Below are 26,986 nucleotides of genomic sequence, written 5' to 3'. Positions count from 1 at the left end.
GTTTCTTAAAACCAAATTGAAGGGTGTATCAAGTGAATGTGTGACTCGCCAGAGTTCACCAGAATTGTGAAATAATGACTTACACTTTACTATAATTTAAAATTATTTGAGGGTTTCTGGCGATCACTTTACAGCTTATGAGTTTTTATTTTGGTATTGGTTTTAAATGTGTGATTTCGTTTTAACTCCGCCCCAAAAAACGTATCCTCGAAGTTGCTGGCAAAGTTCTTCGGTTTAGCCTCAAAAATGATACATTTATTTCATCATATTACGATATTTTATGTTATAAACGAAAGACGGGAGGAGGCAAAATGATATTTTTCTAACAATTATTTAAGAGGGTATTCTACTCTAGAAATCAAATTTTGGGCAGTTTTTTGAATTTTATTTAAAACCAAAACCAAAAATATTTTTAACATCTATTTTTTATGGTGCTTTTATTGATATCCAAAGAATACAGAAAAATTTTACAAAAAAATATTAAAAATTAAAATAATTAGAGGGGGGGAGAGACAGGTGTAACAAAAAATGACGCATCCTGGTGACATTGATCCTGACTCTTCTGGTGGTCTACAAAAAAAAAATCAAAAGAATTCTTAATCAGTAAGGATGCTATTATAGTCCCTATTTGAGGGAACGTGAAAAAAATGTTTTTTGGAAAAATGGCGACTCTGAAAATAAAAATAATTTTTTAATAATAATATAATAAATAATAAAAACAAAGGATTAAGGATTATATAAAGATAAAGGATTATATAAAGAAGGTTCGCACAAAATTTCAAGTAAATCGGTTGTATAGAACTTCAGTGAAAAAACTATAAGGTTTCGACTAAACAAATCGAGAGGATTGCTAATTAGGGCCTAGACAAGGCAAAAAATTTTTGTTGTTTTTAAAAGCTCATATAGTATATTCACACTCACCATATGCAACAGTTCATATGTTTGAGTACCAATTATTTGGATTCACTTGTATACACTTTTTATGAATAAATTGTTTAAAAAATATATAGTCAAAATTTTTAAATTTTTTAAAATATATTTTTTAACTCTTACCGAATATATTAATATTATTTTTCAAATGAAATAATTAATGTATTTATGAATATTTGCTTCTTAAAACTTTTTGAATTGAACTCTTGGCATATTTTCCTTCACCGTGGTACTATAATCTTTTTAAGGCACATTTCAGCACAAAAAAGTGATCAATGAATTTCATGGCGTATAATATTTAATACAATTTCTAACGAAATAGCTCCACAAGATAACAAACGAATTTAGGTCAAACCCAACACGATTGGACATTTCCACTAAATGATTCACACTGTGGTTTAATTGCCACTTTTCTTTTTGCTACTGCACCGGCAGACATTTTAACACACTTAATTGCTTCATTTTTCCAATGAGGAGTTTCACAAAAATTTATTTCATTTATAATTTAATGCACATACGCGGCGAAGATTAACGTGTAGCTAACCAAGGCGGCGCGCCGACTATTGAACTTGAAAGCACAAGCGCTGGATTGCCACTGCCGACGTCACCGGCGCAGCCAATGGGCCGAACGGCAAACGAATAATAGCGAAACGAAAACAAAAATAAATAAATAAATGCGTTTATGTAGTAATGCATACTGACTAACCACTGATCTTCTGCTTTTTTGAAAAACATTTTATTTGTACATACGTCTGTGTGATGTGCGTGCTTAATAGGCGCGTGAATGCGAGTAGGCCAACATGCATTTGACACATTCCAATGGCATAATTATGAAGTGCATTCTCAGGACGTTTAAAAAAGTGGAGACAACGGGAATTATAGTGCAGGTAGGTATGTGCATAAATCTGTATAAAATCTAATTCAAATATGATTGTATGTGTATATACGTATGCATATATGGCCAGTAAAGATCGCTTTTGCTTTCAAATGTGAAAAATGAAAACTTATTTCTTTAATCACTTGCACACGAAAATGCATAACGGTATGTCGTTTGGGCGTACACATGCCAGACACTCGCACACACAAACACATACATATGTACGTCACCCGAACTAAATTTTATACTTATTTATATGCCCACTCTGAAATGATAAATAATAGATTGTTTAGTAAATTTGATTAGATGAATGTCTTAAGTTGCTCGATTGGATGGGTGTTGCAGCAACAAATGCCTACACGCTATTAATACAAACGCATGAACATACATATGTACATTTATTAGAGATGCGTGTGGGCAATGAACGCAAATGCTTTTAAAGTGAAATGAAAATTAAAAGAAAAGCATAATGATAATGCATTTGAAGAAGAAAAATAGAAAGAAAATACTAAAAATCAACAACAACAGCATTATGGTTGGCACTTAATAAAATTTATTGCATACAACGCGTGTGCTGTACAACAACAATATAAAAAATGCAACAAAATTGTGTTACAAAAATAAAAACAACAACAACATAAAAAAAATTGTGCTTAACCATGTGCAACTTAAAGTAAAAACTACAATAAAAATCAAATAATACAACAAAGGCACAATTCCAACAAAATCAAGAGATAATTAAGCAGCTAACCTTTTCAGTGCATTAAATATATTTAAATAAATATACATACAATTTATATTTGCTGAGCAGAATTATGTTTATGATTGAAAAATTAATGTTAATGTAAAGTAAAATACCTGAGCGCTTGAGAGTAGGCTGGGAGAAGAAGAATTGGTGTTTTTGTCATACTAACTTCATGTTTTCGTTCTGCTAAAAACTACTATAGCAACGAGTTCAAGTTCTTATTTATTGATAAAAAAATTTGGTTATTTCGGATAATTCTTTTCGACTACAAAGATTAGTACTTTTAGAAAAAATTAAAATTAATAAATCAATAAATGAAAACATTCAGCCTACTGTATGATATAACTTCCTACATTCTTTTAGCTTTTTGATGTATTTACATAGCTTAGTTTGTTAGAATATTTACTCAATTTTCATTCCATATTAATTCATTCTACGGCAATTCTATTTTCAAGATATTCAGAAATTTCGTTAATTTTTTCAGTTAGACGTAAGTAGTTGTTTTGATATAAAATATATTTCAAAATAAAGTAACTTAACTGCTTACGTTGAAGATCTTCACGTTTAGCAAATTGTTCTCTCACTTCCAGTGAGAAAGAAATTTTACATCTCCTTATCTCTGATATCCACTCTATAGTGTATCTGGGCTCATACTGCCCACACATATAAAAGTAGAGTAACTAAAACCTTTTATTAACATTGTTTTCTTTGCTCACAAATGCAATTTGAAAATCTCCATTTCGCCGGCAGCGTTGATGCAACTTCAACGCCTCTGCTGCATCTTCATATTATCTTTCACCAGACTTGAAGCTGCCTTCTTGTATGCACGCGCAACTCTGTTGGCAGTATTTATATCGATATTCGACTTTTTTCTTTAAATTTTTTCAGTTGCCGGTTTCACTTTCCGTGGAGCATTTTTCACTCGCTGACAAGTTAAAAAAAAAAAAAAAACGAATGCAAAGAGGAAAAACAAAACGAAATACGAGAGGAGAAAACGTCAAAGCAAAAGTAAGACCTGAAAATAAAATTAGTTTAAATAAATAATGTGGAAAAACAATATTCAAACTATTGCATGACGCATCCGACAGCTGAGCGCTGAACAGATACCCAGAAAGCGGCAGACCAAAGCATGGTGTGCATACAAAAGCTTGTAAGCGGGCAGCTTTTCGGCGTCTCCGGCTGGTTGGCTGCGTCTTGCAGCAGTGCCATCTCCACTCAAGTAAAGCACTAAATATGACGGCGAATCCAAAAAAATTAAAAAATATCAAATGCGACAACTAGCACAGTGGTGCGCAGTGAAGTATCATAATACCTCACTAAGCACTTTCACTACAGATGATATTCTTCTCGGGAAACGCCTCTTCAAAATTTAATTCATTAATGAAATATAATTGTATCCCGCTGGCAGCTTAAAATGCAGTCAAAGTTATTTATTTGCATATCAAAAATGAAAGGGAATGCAGTTTTAAATATTATTAGGAGATAAAAATATATTAAAAGAAGAGCGTAGACGAATGTGGTAAAGAAAAAAATATATAAAAGATTCATACTTTCGTTGCGCTACGGATGGCAGCAATAATTTTACAATTTAATCCAAATTTATTATTTAAGTATAAGAAGAGTGATTGGCACCCACGCGTTGAATTATGAGTTCGAAATTCGAAGCACTGGTTTCACAAAAAAAAAAAAAACGAAGCATTGTTTATATGTTCCTCAAAAATTGTACAATCAAAACCAATCATCAGCTCGATCAAGTCTATTGATTAACAATCAGTTGAATACCAAACCCAATCCATACTCTTGCTTCTTTCAAGCAGCCGTTAGTTAACACAACACAACATCAAAAGATTTGTGAAATAAGTTCACCAGCTGTGTTAGACTGAAAAATATCGGACCTTGGTCTTAGGATATTCATCTCCTCATAGTTGGGATTATTCTCTAAAATGCTACTGAATTTCTAGAGTAAGTTAAGATTAAGGGGACAGATGACTGAAGGCCTCGCTTCTTTGTAACAAAAGAAAAAAATAAAGTAATGAGGATTCATAACATAAAAACCATACAAACGACTAAAGTTCTATATTAAAAAAAAATAAAATTCCTTTTTTCTTTGCATACGGTTACAGCAATTTGTTTCTTTTTTTTTTCACTGACTGACGCTACATATCGGCGCTGACCTTACTTGACAGCAGCACTCAACTGCTGTTATTGTCAATGCCGCTGTTTTCGTTGCACTTCCACGAAGTTATACTATATTTCATCTTTGTTGCGTTTAAGTGTCATCATTCGTCAAATGTGATAGCTATTCTGGAGTAGCTTTTAATGTGTGCAACAGTTTGGTATACATCGCGCCATTTCACTTTTGAAGCCCATTTTTCCCTGATTTCTAAAATAAGATGTTCACAAAAGATTTCTAAATATGTGTCTGTTCTTCTATTTCATATTTTTTCTTCTTCCTCCACTTGGACCGTTTTACTTCACAGCTGAGTATCATTCCACTTTGTTTGTAGAAATTGTCCGAGTGCTTATTATTTGAGTTTCACTTCTTCATATTTATGTTTGCGGTTAAATTTCTAGTTGTCAGCTTAAAGTAAAAACATATGTCAAAATATTGACGACACTGCGCCTTAGAGTGTGTTTATTTGTTTTGATTTGTGGGGGAATGTCAAGTAAGTGCTCATCTGTTCTCATATGTATATGTATATATATATGTATATGTATATTTGTATATACATACATATGTACATATATGTGGACCCCATATATGTATGCTGCTGAGTTAACATACATACATACCTTTTTGACATGCCCGAGCTGATCGGGCTTCGAGGTTTTGAATGGTTTAAATGTTCACCTGAGGCAACTTAATATAATCTGCGACTATTGCAAACTTAATTGCAACCAATATATGTACATAAAATACAATTATACACAAATATATACAAAGGTGCTGACTTATAGAAATTGAACGATTGTAAAATAATAAAAATATGACAGAGTTTGAGTGTCAAACCAATTTCTTATGAGAGTATTTGATAGCAGTAGCGAAAGTCGGGAATATACATATTAGCCTTCCAAAAGTTGTTGGAAGTAACAAGGATTTCGATAAGAGCCCTACAAAAGTTTTAAATAAAACAAAAACGGTTTGGGATATGAATGAAATTTTTATTCCTCTGAAAATGCGTTTGATGCCATTACGTATGGAACTCAATTTCTTTTGCACGGCCACCACCAGCAACGCTTGCAAAAGTCTACTCTCTGAACACAATTTTCGACGTTGGTTGAAAATGGTATCAACATGATTAAAAAATAGGTTATGCTTAAGGATAAATTTTGTCTTCAGGAGTCTTATACTGAAAATTATATGGAATTGAATATTTTAACTAAGCTCCACAAAAAGGTTAAAAAACTGTATTGCATTAATGCTAGAAAAATCTGAACAGTTCAATATACAAACTCATTGAAAGCATATCTTTTTGAATTACCTACTCACCCTGTTGAAATCGGATTATAACCCCGGTCTCTCCCGTATTACGGTTTTATTTAAAACTACTCTAAGTGCAATAATCAATAACTAAATGCATCATTGACATTAAGGTAACAGTCTGGTAACTTATGCCTATTTTCATGAATTCTTTGGAGGGTGGTTTTTTATAGGAAAATAAAAATTAATTATCTTGAATATTTAAAGTGTTTTTATTTACATATTGAAAATATAAAAAAAAAATTTATTTGAAAAAATTTAATACTTTATTGCTATTATTATTGTCTCTCGAAGTTAGAACCTCAAAAAAATGCACAGCGGTGGCCAATCTTACCAATCTTATGTAACTGGAGGTATTTTCCTGCTTTGATCCTGGAAAGTTGCCAGAAAAAGAAGTGTTCGGTTACACCCGAACTTAGCCTTCTTTAGTTGTTACCTACACTTTAGAAATAAAATATATGTTTCTTTTTTTTCTAGAATTGGTTGTTGTACGCTAAGTAGTCATATAATTTGTTTCTGAATTTTTTAACACAGTCCCTTATACCCCAGGAAGGAGGACATAACATACATGCTACAATGCTGTGCACCACAAGTATTATGCAACCTGTTCTGCTAATGTAATATTGCAGAAAAATAGCTGATATATTCTTCAGACACAATTTTTGACCAACCTCTGAGAAGTCATTTAAAATGCTTTGATAATTTTCAAAATTTTGTTAGGTAAATTTACAGAAATTAATATATGTATATACATACAATAATTAATAAACATGTTTTTAATGTTTTTTGACATCCTTCAAGTTGAGGTAATTTACAAATAAATAACTATTCAGTGAAGCTAACCTCAGCTAATTAAATTAAAATATAAAAATATGATTAATTAAAATATAAAAAATATGTTACGCAAAAGTTGTCATTTTTGATGAATTAAATATAATTTTCATAAATTCCACAAAATTAATCAGCAGACAAGGAAAGCAATATTTCTACAAATAGTTTCCACGCTACGTATAGACGATGAAAAAGGAATTATTGGCGCATATCACTTACGCTTTGGAATAAATATAGAATATATATTTTTATTAAAAAAGGGAATTGTATTGAAAATATTAACATTTTATTGAACTGTTATTTTAATAATTCAAATTATACCGATATTGTGGTTAATTATTTTTTTTTTATTAAAATATAACACTCATATATACGAGTTACCAAAATAGCCTATCGACCGCTGCTGCATATAGCAAAATTTAATTAAAAGCACACAAAAAATGCTACCTTATATAGCACAGCAACCATTAGTGACCTGCTGACTTGTTAGCAGATGCATTTAATACTATATATGTATGTATGTACATATATTTAAGTATGTATATGTGTATTTTACATGCATATGTATATAAATGTTTATATGTATGCATGTGTGTTCTGCGAATTTCCCATTAAAAGCTTGAGTGCACTATTTATGCGTTAATAAATCGTTGTTGTTATTAATATTTTTGTTGGTTTTATTGTAACAAATTTACTTTAAAATTATCTTTATTGCTTTTTTGTTATGTTATTTTACTTAAAATTATTTCATTATGCACGAGTGTGTGCACATACAGACGCATGTATACTTAATGACATTACGCATTCTGCGCATGCGCGTGTGTGCGTGTCAGTGAGCGACAATTAAGTGCAAACAAAAGTACCGCAAACAACATAAATTCATTAAATAGCTGCCAAGCTGGCAAAAACAGCAACAACAAGGCAATTTTAAGAATTGAAATAACAACAAAAACTAAACCAAAATAAACAACAACAATAGCAAGTCGATTTTAATTTCACAAACAAGCAAAAATTTACCGGCAAGCAAACAAATAAATAATATTTGCAGCAGCAAATTAGCGCAATACTGAGTGGGGTGTGGCGCAAGGCGAAAGGGCGGTGCTGCCAGTGGCTGCTGTGTTGGTTATGTTGATTGCATGCCGCACACGTACGCAAGTAATTGCAGAATTATTACTAATTTCATTAGAGCGCATTGCAGTAATGCGTGTCGCATGTGTGCGTTAGAGACACCCATACAAAAAGGCTTGCAAAAGTTGTTGTTTTTACGGCAACGACATATGTAAGCGCGTTTGTCGACGCACATAATGCATCGTAATTAAATGCATTTGCATAATAAATTAGCAAAACACGCCGAATGCTGCCACATTGCTTGCCACATGCACCTAAAGGCAGGCATAGTGAAAAAATAGCCGCAAAACTGCGTCACACGCGCAAATGTGTTGATATAGAGGCATAGAAAATGTGCAAACTCGCAAAATTTTAATTATCATTTTAATATGCATGAAATTCTGCGCGAAAAAGCCAACACACACATTTGCATACAAGTGCATATGAAATACAAAGCGCTGTAAATGCAGTCAAGCACACACTTGTGGCAAGCACACACCCATGCGTATATGTATTTGTATTCTGAGTTTGCTAAGCATTTGTCTGCTCTGCTTGCCACAGCATTGTTATTACAAGTGTCGCTTGTGCTACTTTTCTGCTCATTGTCAGTTGGCATGACGAGTGTTGCTGTTGTTGTTGACGCTTTTGCTATTGTTCGCTATACTATATTTATTTTTTGTGTTGTCAATGCATTTTCCTATTTTATAGTTGTTTCCTTTTACCTACTTTAGTGCCATTTTTTTGTTGCTGCTGTTGTCACAATTACTAGCAATCGTTGCAAAATATGGTGACGCCGCAGCGTAGCGTCAATGAAATATGCCGCATGTGGTGACAATTTCGTTTGACTAACAGCCGGAATGAGTTTCGGCGTATGCAGTCATGCTGACGCCAAATACTGTTTCTCTTTTGGCCACAAATAATATCAACAACAAAAATGTGAAAGTTTTCAGTTTCGTCGAAATTGCCTATTAAATGCTTCAAATGCATGTAAGTCAGCTGCAGCTGCCTGTTGTTGCAATATATGCAATATTGTTGTATGTGGTAGGTGGTGCTGCGTAAGTTTTTACTCAGGGAACCAAGGTTCAATAACCGAGTAAAACTTCACATTGTAAGACTTCGTGCTATGCCTGCAAATAAACCGTTTCGACTAGAATCTTACAGGTTAGTATTTAAATCTAGAAGCATTTTGTTGCAGTTTGAAAAAATCATAATAAACTTTCTCTCAAAATAAACGTAGGATTTCGATGAACTTAGAATATATTTGAAGTTTGTTCTGTTCATCTCTGATTTACAACAAGTCCAATGGGTCATTTAATTTACGGTTGTATTACAGGAAAAAGATCTAACGCTATATGTAGCCTCAAACATACTTTTGAATATGTATTGCTACAGAGTATAATCGTTTTGTTCACTTAACGGTTCCATATATCATCCAAAAGTAAGCGAGGTAATATATAGATATATATACATATATTAAAATGATCCTATAAAGTACTATAACAAAGCACTAAATTAAGATATACGCCTTTGACGTGTTCCACCTTACGACTGAAATTGCGTAAATCGAACTAAAACTGATGATATGAATGTGTTTATCTTCTTCAACTTATTTTTCAACGAAAGTAGCGGTTAATATGTGAGCTATATAATTGAAATTCGGAGAGAATCCTTTTCAGTATTTCTGTTTGTTTAAAAAAGGTTGAATCGGGTTAATCTTCACTTAAATCTCATATATGTATATAATATAAAGATTTTCGACTTTCTGGATGACTTTATACTACATATATCGGCCAATATGTGAGTTATCTTAATTAAATTGAGAGAGCGTATTTGGTTTGGTTTTGAATAAAATTGGATGAAAACTTGCTCTAGGCTCCATACAGTTGCGAGCATTAAAATAGTAGTGCCTATTGGCCAAGAAAGTTTTGCTTTAAATTTTGTTTCTTTTATGATATTGCCGTCGATCATTATTTTAGTTACATTATCTGAAGTATAACGGTCCTGTTACATTCCTGTGTGAATTACTTACCGTTACTTTTTTAAAGCCAATTTTATTTTGATATAGTAATGTATACATACATACATACAAATTATGTATGATGCTACAAAAACAATAAATATAAGAGTGTTAAGAGAACTTATCGTGACAGCATAATATTTAATAATAAGACAAATTAGAATAAGCTCTATGTTATTTATGCTTAGTGATAATATAAGAAAATAAAGAAAACCAGTTATTAATGTGACACTGAAGATTGTGTTTCATTAAAGAATATTAATATATCTGTTTTTATGAGCGGGCAATAGTATAGTAGTGAGCGATGAGATGATTGCAAACATCTAATTTTTTAATAAAAAAATTTTAATTTATCAAACAAAAAGTAAGTTTCCTGATCTTTTATTAATTATTCAATGTAAAAAGAAAAAAAAAAAATAATAAATATATGACTTTGCACTGCAGTGACGAAAAAGATAATATATTCAATCTGTCATAAACAACGGTAAATCCTACAAGGGAGTGGAAAGACTTGTAGGGTGTTAAGCCACAACGATTTGCAATGCAATTATTTAAAAAAAAAGACGAAACAAGGTGCGCAATATGGATTCTTTCCGAGAATTTTACATCAATAGTTGTAAGATGTGCCAAGACTCGACCTAGAATGTCAGCTAGGGAGATTCGGAATGAACTGAATCTGGCCTGCTGAGTTCATACAGTGAGAAGACTTTTACATGAACATAATTTATATGTCCGCAGTCCTCGTTATTAAAAAAAAATCATGAGAAATGGCGCAACATCTTGTGCACAGACGTGTCGAAAGTTGTTCCATACGGCAGTAAAGGGTCCCGTCAGTATCTAAGACGCTCCCCTAATACAGAGTACGACCCCAGATTCACCACAAAAACTGTGAAGCTTGGTGGTTTGAATTTCATGGTTTGGTGGGTTGTTCTTACAGGCCCAATTTTTTGGTGCAGTCCCAATTCACAAGATTACTGGCATAACAGACCGACACAAATTCGTGGATATAATGCAGTACATTATGATACCATATACTGAAGAGGACATCCCTTTGAAAAGGATATTTCAGCAGAATAATGACCCGAAACATACCAGTAGGTTGGCAAAGGAGTGGTTTCGGGTCAATGGAATTGAGGTCATGGATTGGCCAGCTCAATCCGGTGACCTCAGTCCCATTGAAACCTTTGGGCAGACGTTAAGAAAGCCGTATGGAATGACAAACCCAAAAAGAATAATGTGTTGTAGACCGCAGTGCAGCAAGCATGGCAGAACATACCACTAAAAAGATGCCAGAGTCTCGTAGATTCTATGAAAAGGCGTTGTATTGCTGTTATTAAAAATCATGGCCATGCTACCAAGTACTAATATCTCGTATAGACGGAACTTCCAAAAAGCCTTCAGTTAAAAAAAAAATTATTACTTTACTGCTATTTTACTGCTCCCATCAAATTTCATATATAAACACAACTTTGTGAATAAATATATCTTACACCCATTCAAATTTAAATATTTTTATTAATAAACGTAGCCAGGGAAATATGATAAACTTTTCCGTTCCAATTGGTGTTAAAATTGTTTAGAATTTCGCATAACTCACAGGTATGTAAAACTCTAACACTCACTACTATTTCACTGCTCGCAGCTGTATATAGGTTGCAAGCCTTATGTAACTGAAGGTTTTTCACTGGCTTTAATCCTTTCACATTGCAATAGGAAATGTTCGGTTACAGGCGAACTTAAGTTTTCGTCACTGTTTTATTCTGTCATTCTCTCTCCGACAATTTTTCTATTTTTTGTGCTACGTCTATTTGCTATAACCTTATATTTATCTCTAATTCTATCAGATATTAGCATTCTTCTTTTCCTCCTCTCCAAATTAATTTATTTATCTCTTTTGGAAAGGTATTAACATGAAGAAGCCAGTACGGCAGACTTACAAGAATAGATAAATCGGGAACACTCGAAAATATCTCTTTTTATGCTAACAAACTAAGCTTCAGGTCATAAGCTCAATGTTTCATCCATATGTATATAGCCCCTTGTACTCAAATAAATAAGATCATGAGATCAATAAAAAAAAAATGTAATGTCTCTAACATGGAACAAAATGCCTTGAAATTTGGGTTAAATGAAGTGGTTGATTATTTGCACAAATATTGGCTGGAATTGAAAGCACAAGAAGCATAAATACAGTTAGCAGTTAGATTTCATAACAGCCTTCTTCTATTTGCTACTTTTACAGTATTCTAAACTTCAGAAAGACTTATTAGTGCTTCTAGAAATACATATGTAATGATGAGAGAAGCGATTTAGAATTCACGCTACTTATTAATTCAACAGAATCTAAGATACTTCGTATAAAAAACATAAATCAAAATGTACGATTTACAAAAATATATTATAGAACTTCTTTTTTTTTATAGAATACTTCAATGCTATCCCTCCATGTGGCTGTTAGCTGGCCATTATGGTCAACCTTTGACAGCCACAAATAGTAATCGTTACACAAACGGTAATGACAGTAGAGTGAGGAAGTCAAGCGCAATAAAAAGAACACAAATATAAAGAACAATAATAAAATAACGCTGACCGATGTAATAAAAATGTAGGTTAAACTTTTGCGGAATTCATTATGGAAAGTTAGCATCCGCCAAGCCAATACATTCAAACATACATAAAGCTTTAAGTATACAATAAATCTATATCTGTAATAAATCTGTTGACCAAGCGCACTGATGGTGGCAAGATGGCAAGTGCCGCAAAAGTATGACACAGTTGGACAGCTGCTATGCGCCGAACATTGTACTCGTGCTCCAAATATTTAGTTGAAGCATTTTTATAGTTGCCCCATCATTTTTCCCTTTATTAGCTTACTTTTTTACTATGAGAGACATTTGCATGACAGTTAACTGCCACTGATTGATACGCGTGGCAGTAGCAACAGCGACATTCCCCATAAATATATATACTAAGAAGGAAAGGAAATAAAAAAAGTTAATAAAAAGTGACAACAAAGCATGCCGACAACAAAAAAGTGTTGCAGCATCAACAAATAAAACTGCTGAAAACAACAACAACAAAAAAGTTTTATTTGACTACATTGTTGTAGGAACGCACCTTGCGGTTAACGAAGGCAATTTATCAGTGGGCGCAGCAACACACAAGCCGCTAAGCGCGTCAGCCAAATGAACCAATGACCAACAGTGCGTACGAAAAGTACACGCCCAAAAGGGTTGCACTTAAAAACGATATACATATATACATAAGTGCAGTTTGTGAGCAACAAAAAATAAATTTACGTATAGAAATGTGTGTACATGTTTCAATATTTTTTATATTCATACATGTCAATATGTATGTAGTGTGGAGTTATAGTTTGTATTTGTTTATTTGCCGAAGCGAGTCAGCAAACACGCTGGTGTAAAGGGCAAGGTGCGCACTTGGCAAGTAAACGTACAAATAAGTATATAGTATACTGACCGTTTACATACATATATACAAACAAACATACTCTCTAAATAAATAAGTATGTATATTCTCAAGCCATTCCATGAACTTGTATAAATACTTGTATGTATTTGAAACTTTCCGCCAAGTTTCACAAACAATTGCTTTAGTACAATACACACAAAACAACTCTAATGAAAACAGCAAACAATTTACAATAATAAAAAAAAAACAACAACTTTTTCAATGTGTGGCAAAAAGCGGAAAAGTCGTTTCGAGCTAGCCTACTGTTTGGTGTATGTAGTTACCACCCTTTTCTCTGTAACCCTCCACATTGCATTCCTGTATTGCCTATACGTAGTAATACCTTTGTGTGGCTCCATTGTCGGCTTTACGGTCCATTGTTCTTGTCTGGTACGTATTTGGCATGCGTGGAATTTATGACCCAACTGTAGAATGTGTGCAAAATGTAAACCTTTCAATCTGACATTTTTACAGCTCAGATTGATAAGTTGGGATTTTCATTTACTGGGCTTGTCCCAAAAGCTATTTGGAGGTTTTGTGTTGGGAAGTGGCAGCTAAGAAAAATACATAATATACAGTTTCTTTTCTGTTGGTTATATTTGCTTGCTAGTGAGTGACCTTCTTCTTGTAGCCTTTAGAGATTAGCACTACTACACTGGAGCACCTGTCATTGGTTCCGTTTAGAATAACATACCGAATTAATGTTTTTCTAATAATTCTTTTTCATTGGCATGGAGAAACAAGCCCTTAGGTCGTGTGAAACAATGTGCAAAACTCAGTAAAAGCAACTTAAGTTTTCTTGTTTTCCCTCTATATCTAAATTTCTTTTGTAATCTGGATCACTGTGGTTTTCGACAACAACAAGCTTGTCCAATTCGACGAAATCAATGATACATGTCTCTGGAAAAATTTACATTGAAGTCAATGCTTCCCAAATGAGGGAATAAATATGCAAAATCCGGAGGTGCTTCCGCATATAGCTTTAAACCTATATAAGAACATAAAGTAGGTTGTTTTCACAAAATATTTACTAAAATAGAGAGAACTAACCACTAAATTAAGATATAAAGCTGTAATTTTATACAGACGATCGCAGTAGCAAGATGCACCTGTGGCAAATATTTTTGAAAAAGTGAACGTGATCCCTCTAACAAGTTGATTGTACGTATCTCTTAAACCACTTAAGCTACAGCAAAAAAAAATTGCTAAGTTAAAATCCTATAAGAACTTCTACCGACAGTGTGGAAATGAATGAAATCCCCGCTCACTCCCAAAGTGATTTGAATCGGACCAATGCTTCCCTTAGGTACCATATATTTAATATTAAGTTTTTCGAACTTCGGGTGAGTTTGTACCGCATATATCGGCCAATATGTGAGTTATCCCAATGAAAATAAGAGAGCGTATTTAGTCATAACACTGTATCTTTGTGACTAAAATGATAAATTTGAGCGAAATCTTAGCCTAGCCCCAATATAACTAATATCAGGATTTTCGAACATCCGGCTGAATTTACTCCAGATGATTGATTTTACACCTTAAAGTATTTCCCTGGCTTTGATTCTTTCAAGCTACAGGAGTATAAAATGTTCGGTTGCACCAGATCTTAGCTCTTCCTTTTTTGTTATTTTTAATTATTTAAATTTTTCTTTGAAAATACAAAGAAGTGAATACTTTTAATTTTTTATTTCTTTTGTTTCTCTTTATATTCACATGACTTAATATAATTCCAAAGGTTTCTTAATATACAAAATAAAAAAAAAAAGTTAATACCACTATCTTTACTTGTAGTTATTTTTGAAGTAAATCCATTAACTAACCCTGAAGTGAACAAAGGCCTGACTAAATGCTGCTTAATGGAATTTTTATGTAAATTTTTTTCCAATCTACATGTAACACACGCATGGATTAGGTGGTACAACGCATTAGAAAGCAGTAACAAATCGAAGAAAAATTAGCTTAATCCGCGCTTAAGGGCTAATTATGACAACTAAGCTGACACATTAACCTTACAGATACAAAGCAAGCGATGCAGACGGCCTATATGACTTAAAAATTTGTAAAAACAAAAAAAAAAAACAACTATTTTAAGGTCAAATTGTGCTTAAAAGCTCACGATTATTAGAAGAAAGCAACACGAAAATATTTATTTTATTACTGTATTACAAAAAACGTGCATATCGAAGCACATTAATTTCCAATTTATTTCAGCTGCCCAACTGCGCCAAATATACCTAAAAAGAAGTAATAAATGTCGAAATTCGTAGAAAATTATTTTGAAATCAATTTGCAATTTGCGCACATCTTCGCAACACTAAAATCAATCAGCATTACAGCACGCTGGCAAATTGCCCGTAGCGCGAATCTAGTAGCTGCGCAATAGCCTCGAGTAGCTATGCTGTGGCATCAATGAAGCCCCATATTATTTGGGATTGAATTTTCACTTTTTCATTTCGCGAATACGAAGTTAATAAAAAAATGTGAACTTTTCACAAACCCCAGCTGTGCCGAACAAGTTAAATATTTAGATTTTTTTGTCGAAAAAATAATAAAAAGTCATAACAATAACGGCATTAAAGCAAATACCGCTTGGTGAAAACAAAACAAAAAATATTTTTTTATAACTCAATATTTTCATAAAATTTTTTTTACATATTTTAGTCATCATTTTTATTGCTTTACAGTTTCAAACCATCCGCATACAAAAAAACTGATCATAATGATAAGTCTGCCAGGAGGTCTACTGATGAGTCTGCTCTGAAGGCTACACAGCCGAAATCGCGGTTTGATGGCAGTACAATAATCATAATCAGCATAACAATACATTTTGAATAGTCAAGCCAACATGTTAGCTGACGCTTAGCGCTCCAACACAGTTGGCAGTCTCGTAATGAAAGTTATAAAATAAGAGCAATAAAACCCAACAAATTCTGGCAGCAAATCAGTGAAAGAATAAAAAATACGGTGACAGCAACAACAATAGCAAATGAGTAGTAATAACCATGTAATGTAATGGAAAGCTATGAAAACAAATAGCCAAATTGTATACTTTTTTATACGTCTCTATGTACATTACATTCTACATATTTGCAAGAAGTGGGTGGAAAAGGCGTAAAATGTAAGCCAAATCGCAACTGACTCATATATGTGTCTTCGATGTTTTGGGCACATTGATGAAAGTTAATGAGTTGGTTTGGTTTAGAACAATCCCTTTCTGACACACACTCAGAATTAACACTAAAACTGCAAGAAAATGCACAGAGGTGAAGTTAGGTCGGCTTAGAATACTACCTTAAGGTGTAAAACATTAACTAAAGGAGCGGAATCCAAGCAATTTTATATAATCAAATACTATATATAACTCATACACTGACCGACATTTTCAGCATAAAGTTTGTTAGAAAAACCTAATAAATATGTAGTATATGGGACGATTGGAGTTGGAGTAGTATCGACGCGATTTTGTCTATTGACTATTTTCTTGATACATTCAGCTTGAACAATTTCGGTTGGAAATTGTTAGGGCACAGTTTTAACCCATTATATTAATTACTTCTTGTTTTGTACATTGGAAAGCGAAATAGTCAAATGGAATATACGACATGGGAATGTGAAAAGAAGAAATCGAAATGTTTTTAGTTACTGTTTTATGGCGATTATAGTAACTTTTAACAGCACCGTTATATTCGGAGCAACCGTTACGCGAACAAAATGATTATATATATACAAAATTATTATACTCTATAATATATTGCAATATTGATGTGTAAACTGACGTTGCGCGACACTAAAAGCTCCGTCAGAATCGGGAAGAACCTCTCCGAGCCGTTCGATACCAAACGAGGTTTCAGACAAGGCGATTCCCTATGGTGCGACTTCTTCAACCTTCTTCTGGAGAAAATAATTCGAGCTGCAGAACTAAATAGAGAAGGTACCAACTTCCACAAGAGTGTGCAGTTGCTGACGTATGAACGGGGGCAAGACGAAATATCTCCCGTCATGAAACAAACAGTCGTCGCACTCGCGACTTGGCTCTCACGTCACTCTTGATAGTCATAACTTTGAAGTCGTAGATAATTTCGTCTATCTTGGAACCAGCGTAAACACCACCAACAATGTCAGCCTGGAAATCCAACGCAACTTGAGAACAAAGACCTCTCTCGGCGAACAAAAACCAAACTCTATAAGTCGCTCATAATTCCCGTCCTGCTATGTGGTGCAGAGGTTGGACGATGACAACAACTGATGAGTCGATGTTGCGAGTTTTCGAGAGAAAAGTTCTGCGAAAGATTTATGGTCCTTTGCGCGTTGGCCACGGCGAGTATCGCATCCGATGGAATGATGAGCTGTATGAGATATATGACATCATTGGCATAGTTCAGCGAAATAAAAGTCATGTTGTCCGAATGGACGACTAGAACCAGGTGGAGAAGGACCTGGCTATAATCACGTAAGCGGTGCCAATTAAGAATAAGGAGAATATATTGCAATAGTATACAAAAGGATGTGAAAATCCTTGAATCAGTTGAAACTAATTGTGATGAAAAACTCTGGAGAGATGTTGTTAAATTTGTGAACCTGCTGGGGAAAACACACTGGAATCTCTATATTATTAAAATATTAGAATATAATCTGAAAATAATTTTTAACAAAGTTATCAAAGTTGTGATTTAATATTTTTGAGAAATTTAACAAGTGTTTTTTTTTAAGACTTTCTAAAAAATACTATCTATATTTTGCACAATTTCTACATATTTTGAAATAATGTTATAAAACCAATTATACAAAGAAATACCTTAAACTGATTTTATCCATTGAATGATGACTTTTAGCTATTCATGTATTAAACCCTTGAGACAAATTTATTAAAACATAATTCTGAATAAAATTTAGAGGATATAATTCGGACTATCTGTAATAAAGATAGTTTTGTTAGATTTGGCATCAAGGAAAGCATTGCGGAAAGAAAGCAAGTATTGATAATTTTCGACGGAAATATTTCTTTCGCTATTTATGAAAATATCGAGGTTTAATCTACCTTAATTTCAGTAGAAGTCCTTTATATGAGAGAAAAATATTAAAAAACAAAAATTCACTATAAAGGGGTTTTCAAAACTTTTGAGATGATATCTGGAAAATCTTTAGGACTTCGAGAATTATATGGCTTCAAGAAACAAGGAAAATACATAATCATATAGATTGGATCTAATATCTTTCAAAACAAATATAACAAGGACAACATTTTCTCGAATTAAAAATTAGACTAACTATATACATATGCATGTACATAAATTAACGAACAGACAACCACCCGCAAGCTCCTTTAGCTTTGTACTTATACAATCACTTGCCTTTTGTGCGCTTTCCTTAAGAAATTGCTCAACTATAAGCTAAAATGTTCAGTAATAAAATATAATTTTTCTGCTTCCTTCCGTCTTGAACCCTCTGTTACGAGTACGTGTAACAGCTGTGCCGCCAGTAAGCGCTAGTTTGGAAAGCTCACATCCTTTCAAGTGCAAACTATTCAACTGCGAAGAATGCGATGCAATAGAAAGAATAGAAAGGCGAGATATAAGAGAGACGGTGCGTGGAATCAAGAAAGTGAAATTGTTTTGTTGCCGTCCGCTAAAGTCGAAAGCAGTCGAAATTGCTTTAAACTGCCAACTGTTGAAGAGTAGTGAATGTCCTTTTAATGTTCGTTAGTAACAAAAAATTAGATCAAAGCATGTTGCTAAATAATGATCGTCACTTAAAGACTTTATATTCTTAAAGTATAGTATAGCAATACGTATAAAACAGTTCTTATATATTTATTAGCTTTTGTAATGTTATTTTCAACTCCTCAAAACTTGCGAAACAATACATAAAATCAAATAAAGATGACAAAATTAATCAAATATACTTTGTTCCAAATCACTCTCACTATATACACATAGCTCGAAAGTATCCAAAAATTACTATTTGTTCCTAATTATGATTACATATCAGTGATAAATTGTGGTAATTATTGCGTAGTCGAAAAAGTCTCTTCGCATTTTGTCAATAGATGTTGTTAACATATCTCCAGTGCTACCAATGACATTTTGTGAAACCATATAGTGTTGGAAAGGTCACATTTTAAGCGAGGAAGTTTAAAAAAGTTACAACGGTTCAAAAAGGGGGAAAATTATGAAGAAATTCGCTATATTTTGAAATTTTTCCATAAAAAAGGGAAGAGAATGCCACACAAGCCACCAATGAAATTTGTGAAATTTACAGAGACGAGTTCGTATAGCAAAACAATGGTTCGCTCGCTTCCATGACATCGCTAAGGAATTTAATATTCGTAGTCGCAAAATCAAGATTGACGCCTAGAAAGGTTATGCTGAGTGTTTGGTGAGATTTGAATGAAATCATCCACTATGTGTGAGCTGTTCCAGCCTGGTCGACCGATTGGTTCTACGTTTACTATCAACAACTGATGAGATTGAAGCAAGAGATCAATAAAAAATGGCCAGAAGTGATCAACAGAAAGGTTTTCCATCAGACCACACACATATTTGATGACTCGCAAAAACTGGAAAGTTTTGATGCTGATAAAACGGATATCGGACTACCATTTGTTTCGGTCAATACAGAACTCTCTTAATAGAGTAAAGTTTCATTCAAGAGAAGCCAATGGAAATTACTTGTCGCAGTTTTTCGCCGATAAACCAGAAAAGGTTTACACTGATGTAATAATATTTTTTGCCGAAAAATTACAAAAAGTGATCTACCAAATTAATAGATATTTGGCTCATTAAAGTTCATTATTAGTATAAAAAATAAGTTGAAGTTTGATTAGAAATACGAAAATACTTTTCTACAACCCATTTTTGAAAATTTATTTTTAAAATAATATTGTGAACTAAGTAAAGTAATCCAAACAGAATGATTTTAGTTGTTGTTATTTCAAAAATATTGAAAATAAGGAGTTTTAATAAGTTTAGTAACGGCGACTTCCATCTACCATTACTGTAATGGTATGTGATTAAGTTAGGGCATCCGGGAAATGTTCTACTTTGTCTAAGAGACTATGGGTCTAAAACTGGTTTCGAATCATAGATTTTTTAGGCATATTATCTTAAGGATCATAAAAATCTATCCGTCACTTTCGAGATATTCAAATGTTATTTAAGTTCAAGATAACTGATATAATTTTATTAGTATTATGGTTATTTGCTATTAAAAAGTAATATTATCAAAATAAGTAGTTCAAAATTTAAGAATTTGCATTAATAATCGCTTCATTAATATTTGATTGCTGCTTAACAAACAGAGTCCATTGTGATTTACGTGAGTACCTGCCTGTGGAGACATAACATCACGGTGCTTTCTATTGCTAGAAGCACATAAATCAATATAATGCGTAGATCAGCGCCCCCAAGGCATAAATGCGTTCAGCACTCATACCTTGGAGAACCAAAGCATGAATGTATTCTGCACTTATATCTTGGTTCCAATTGGTTCGGGTGGATGGGGACACCTTGGTCGGGTACGAGGCCGACCTGAAACCTCTGCCGTACTCTGGGTCCGGCATCCGGCCGCAATGCAACACCATATTGGACAAAATGCTTTGCCTGCATTTAGGTTCAAACCACAGCCACCACGAATCTCCATAAAGGGCCAAACCCAATGAGCAGATTGGAGTAAACTCCAAGGGCTAACTAACCCGTGGTAGCATCTTATAGCCTCTGGTTAGACTTTATAGCTTTTGCTACTGCCAGTTGAGCCCCTAACAACTCAAATGACTGGTGACATTTGTCTCGTAAAAGAAATGTCGTGCATACCAAGAATAAAAAATACAGTGCACAATAATAATTTTTATGATGAGTATTATAGCACTATATCTGATATGGTCTATGCTGACATTTCAAAACATGCCCAAAATGACAGACATAGTGCATGTGGGTTTTAGTCGCCTCTTACGACAGGCATGCCTTACCACGGGTATATTCTTCCCCCTGTAAGCAAGAGCCCCCCTACCCGCAGGGGGGTGTTGCTTAATACACATTCCTTTATTTTAAAAAGTTGTAATTATTTGAGAGAAAAGACGTTCAAAACATCTAACAACCAAACAATAACAATGAAATAGATAGTAATGTACTAAATGTAGTAAAGTACTATGTACTTACATACATACTTATAGACAGACATGCTAACAAACATTGCTCGTTTACTAAGAAACATCATGGTTTGTTATTAAAAAATTTAACTAAAGCACACCAATTTTTTTTTTTACAAATTGCATGTACCGTTGTTTGTGTGAGCGCAATTGATACATTACTGCGCGGACCAAGAAGCAATGGTTACTACATCTTACTATTGTATGTAGTACGTTTTTGTTGTTATTTGAAAATAGTCACATCAGCGAAATGCTAACAAATGCCAATACAATATACCGTTCGGTCAGACCAAACAAACGAAATAAAACATGAAAGCAGAAAACAAAAGCTCAAAAATGTTGACAAAGAGGATATCGAACGCAGCAGCCAGCAGTGTGTAGAGAGCAACGTTGAAAGATCACGGCATTGCAAATAGTTTGTAGGGAGGTAGAAGGTGTAGGGAAGTCGAATTACAAAAATGCTTAGAAAATAGAGCAGTGCCAGCAGCAACATAGGTGGTCGGCGAATAGAGAAAGTCGCCAAGAGTAGCTTTGGCCAGTAGAAAGGTTTGTCATTGTTGCACATTTCTTTTTTCTGTTGTTTGTTGCAACAGTTGTGCTGCAGCTACAAATGGTTCGTTGCATGAGACAAGCGAAGCTGGTACATACTTGTACAACTGCATTAAATTGACCCAATTTAAATGGTCATAGGAAAAACTGGCCATCGGCAAACATATAAAATGAGAATGTAACGGTATTTATGTACGTGTGTCAGTGTGTGATAAACTTGCAATTGTGGCATGCATTTGTTGCAAATATTTGCTTTAACTGCTATCTGCTCGTTTATGTAAGCATGTATTAGTCCTTGCATGCCAACATTTTGTCAGTCGAGTTTCTATTTACAACAAATTTTCATATATAATTTCACTTGATTTGCGCCCAATTTTATTGCCTTTCACAACGCAGCAAAGTTTTTGTCTTGTCATACGCTTTATTTTTAAGCAATTTCGAGCAGTTTTTGCTACTTTTTTTCATGCCTCCAATAAGTTGAGCCCATTTTCAAGCAATCAAATGACAATTTAACTTGACTTACATACCGAGGCGCTGCTGTGAAACAGACAAACGCGTACTTATGTACGAAGAATTGAAATGAAAATATGCATACAAGATGACAGTCAATTTTCGCAAAATACTTAGCGATTTAAAGAGATTGAAATCAAGGCAAATAGTAGCAAATAAAAATTGGGGTCAGACGAAATGAATGTGAACAACAGCAATAACAACAATGAGAGCAGCAATGTTAGTAGACTCTAGAAAGCCGCTTTGGGAGCATCAGATCAAGTCAAGTCAGCTTGAACTATTCACACATAGACGCACCCTCACAAAGTGTTCTCCGTCCGGCAGCATGCTACACGTTGTAAATTGCTTCGAAGCGTTACAAGTAGCTGSGACGGAGAGTGTGTGTGTGTGTGAACATTTAAAGACAAGTCAGTCGAAAAAGAAGCACCAAAGCACTGATAAACAAATCAGCGATTCCCAACAAGGTTGGCTTTGGCAGCAAGGCGGTAAGAGCTTGTCAGCGAGCCTGATTTTCAGAAGCACACTGTGGGCATTTTAAGCGAGAGAATTTCTTAAAATAAGTTACATAAATTATTTTACTTAAACTCAATTAAGTGTCAGCAAGTTGTCATATATGAATAGCATTTCAGTTAATATAAATAAGATTGCACCGTTTTAATGATCATCTATTTACGCTGAAAAGAGAGATTTTTCTTAGACTACGGCTCTTTTTAAATTTAAAACGCTATGGAGTTTCACCGAGCCCTACTAAGGTCTAAGAAATACTATTTTCTTGCTACAAGGTCCACATCGAGTCCAAAGCTTCGTCTAGCATGACCTAGATCTCTAAATTGAAAGTTATCCGAGTTATATATAATCATATATAACTCCTGAAATATAGCTATAAAATCTTTCCTTAAGCAGAGAAGAACTAAATTCAGACAGTCTACTTTTTGATCGTAAAAGCGCCCCACGGAGCCTAATAGGTCGCACGCTTGTCTTTTCTTTTTAGAGCTATATCAAATTCTTGTATCACTAATTTTTTTAGTCCCTGGAATGTGTAATTTCCTTTTACAATCGAAATGGCTGTACTTATTTCGAATCCCTTTTATTCCAATTCCCGTAAAATTATAAATAATAGATTTGTTTCGGAGCTATTTCTCTTTTTCCTCTCTATCTATTGGTAATCTTGATATTTATGTTGAATATTTGCCGAACACGAAGTTTTGACGAATAGACTAGTTGCGCAAAACTGGTGTTTAGTTTTGATAGTTTAAGAAAACTAGCTTTTATAGAACACCTAAAGATCTTGAAACATAATGAAGACTAGTGTATATAATCATAAATAATTTTAGTTTCAAAAGGAGTAGTTCAAGGCTCAAAACTTAGACTTAGAGAACATTTTGACATTTTGACATTTTGAGAGAACATTATCATAGTTTCCGAAGAATATATAACTCATGTCATGTTTCATTATAAGTCTATAGCTAATTATTTGTAAAAAGCTCTCTCTTGCATGTCACACCAAATGCACCCAATGGCATAAAAAATGGAATACTTAACCTAAAAATCAAAGATGTGCTAGAAAGCAAAAAACGGTGAATCTCAGAAGCGAAAACGCTAAATTTCTAAAGAAATACGTACAGTGTAAGTGCGTTGAAAACTTGGCAATCGCTTGGGAGCAAAGGCACAAAAAGAATGAAAAACATAACAGGACAAGTGGGCGGTTGAGCTTAGCAGAAGTGGTGTCGAAGCAATAAAGCGAGCGAACTTGGTAATCTGATGATTTTGAAAGCGCCATCGACCGACATCGGAAGAGCGCCGGTGGAATTGCCGGCAATGAGCGGCAACAAGAACACTTCATGATTTACGTGAATGAATGAAAGAAAGTGCAAATAAAAGAGATAAAGGAAAAATTTGAAGAAAAAATCACTCGAAGATACTACATATACTAAAATGCTTGCTACAAGCTTGCACGAGATATATGTACTTACATATATTTACGTATCGTATACGAGGGTTAAGTGCCACAGCAAAGTCAACACTTGAGCGCATGCTCGCAGGAGTTATCTAAAGCGCATCGAAAGACAACAATGTACAAAATGTTACACTATTATGTGCGTTGTTGTTGTTGTTTTCATAGTGTGTGCGTGTGATTTTTAGTAGCATTGACAGCATTGTCGCTTCAGCAACACATCAGCGCGATTGCGTGATTGTTAGCAGTTTTCTCCCACTTCTCTCCGACACCCACTTTTTCACATTCTTTGCTTCTTTGTGCTTATTTGTATGCGCCAGTTCCGTTTCTTTGCATATCTTATGGCAAATTTCATTTATTGCTTATGAGACTTGACGATGTCGCACAACAAGCGCGCTCATAGCCTTATATAGACAACGGTAACAGCAACAATAAAGCTGAGCAACAACAATAAAGTCTAGAAACAACAACAATAAACCACAGCAAGAAAGGGAAAAAAATAAGATAGAAAAGCGAAATAAATCGAAAAATGCTGCTGCAAAGGATATTATGCCCTTGCTTTGCGACGTCGCGCGATCTGGCACACTGCACATTGTGACGCCTGCGCCATGGGGCCAGCATGTCAAGGTTCCGCATTGTAAACGCCAAGCAAATTGTGTCAGTTTTATTGTTTCTGGCAGCCAGACGCCTTCTGGGCATATCATTTGTTGCCATACTTCAACAGATCAATTTCAAGTTTAAATGCGAGGAGGGGAGGAGGGAGAAGAGGCGGACAGGTGACTTGAGAAAGTGTAACTTGTAACTCTATTATTCTCTTGATAATAATCAGCAGTAATTTACATTTGCTCTTCACTTTTTATTTTTATCATTTCTTTGCTTTTAAAAGCATTTTCGTGGGCGAAGTATTGATTATGTAAGAGGACAATGTTTGTTGCTTCGCTGATTGAATTTGTGTAAATTCGTTTTAGATATAAATGAGAAAACTGTTAATTAATTGCAATCAATTTATGATTTAAGTGGTAAACTGAAGTCGAAGACATGATGTAAAATGGGCTGTTGCTGAGTTACGTTAATACAGATTTTTAACCAAAAAAGGTTTGAAATTCCAGTTATTGCGTACGTTTCACATTTATCATAATTAAATGGGTCAAATAATGGTTAGGAACAGCTTAAAGAAGTTCGATAGTAGTTATGAACTCGAAAAGTTGCTAACTTAGTTTTAGCAGCTATACTACTGTGAATGATTGCTCTTAATACAGAATTCTCAGGCTTCAGAACGTTTTCGACGGACTTTGTAGTACTATAAACTACACATAATAATTTCCGTTATTTTAACCAATCAATAACCAAACCAATTTCGCTTAATCTCATATTCCTATTATCATCAATTCCGAGTTGTCGTTGCCGTTTTAGACATCAACTGAATATATTAAAGTTTAGCCCCTTGGGCTGAATTTATATCAGACATCTCACATTCGAGGTGATTAATATATATTAATGAAGCTAAGTGGGTATATGACCTTCAACATAAATTAAAAATATGCCACATTTGGTTGTAATTCATTCACGATTTCCTTGAATATAAATGTTAAACTCTTTCGCAACAATTTTATGCTCTTGCAACATGTTGCTATAGTGCTGTTCCCCTAACGATTGCATGTATCACCTAAAACTATTCGAGTACGGTATAGGATTATATATACTTATATAAATGATCAAGATGATGAGACAAGACGAAATCAGAGTGACTTTCTGTCTGTCCGTTCGCCCTTGCAAGCTGTAACTCGAGTAAAAACTTAGATATCGTAATGGAACTTGGTATGTATGTTCCTTGGGAAAAGAACACTTTGTAAATCCTATACGGTCACACCGTACATAGACTTTCCTTACTTGTTTAATATAAACTTTTGCCTAGATGTAAAACTATTTCCCTCGACAAATTGTAAGAGTATGAAATATTAGGTTACACTCGAACTTAAACATTCCCCATATTTAATTAAGGGATGCTGGTGTTTTGACGGTACTTGACCGGATATAAATATGCAAGGCCTTTAGTTACTGTTGAGACATCTGAGACTTAAAAACAAGGCATTTACGGGATTTATACTTATTTAAGGCGTTGGCCATACCTTTGAATCAGCCTAATTAGAAGTATTTGAATTTATGTATGTAGATATAACTGATTATATATTACACAATAATATATAGGAGTTTAAAACCCAAACTAACTAACTTAAAATATTTTTYAAGTTTGTTTTTGCAGCAGTTCAATTCAAGTCAGCAAAACCTGGATAGTTATTACAACCGCCCTATTCTGCAATTTAACATAAAACCTTTGCTCTCTACATAAAACATAAACAAAGCTATATAC

General features: G+C 34.0%; 1 protein-coding gene across 12 annotated transcripts in view; it reads right to left on the bottom strand.

Moving 5' to 3' along the window:
- The window catches only part of LOC108972734 (insulin-like growth factor-binding protein complex acid labile subunit), a 168,807-nt gene that overhangs the window by 85,018 nt on the left and 56,803 nt on the right, over positions 1-26,986 (bottom strand). Inside the window, exon 1 of one of the 12 annotated variants that reach the window (XM_018939489.1) lies at positions 3,093-3,137. The exons of the other annotated variants lie outside the window; for them this stretch is intronic. The gene's annotated coding sequence lies outside the window, so the exon portion shown is untranslated. Of the gene's footprint in view, positions 1-3,092; positions 3,138-26,986 lie in introns of those variants that run through there. 12 annotated transcript variants of the gene reach the window in all.

This window comes from Bactrocera latifrons, unplaced genomic scaffold (genome assembly GCF_001853355.1).
Source record: "Bactrocera latifrons isolate USDA-ARS-PBARC rearing strain unplaced genomic scaffold, ASM185335v1 scaffold_42, whole genome shotgun sequence".
NCBI lineage: Eukaryota > Metazoa > Arthropoda > Insecta > Diptera > Tephritidae > Bactrocera > Bactrocera latifrons.
Note: the sequence above shows the minus strand (reverse complement) of the source record. Positions and strands in the feature narration are given on the sequence as shown.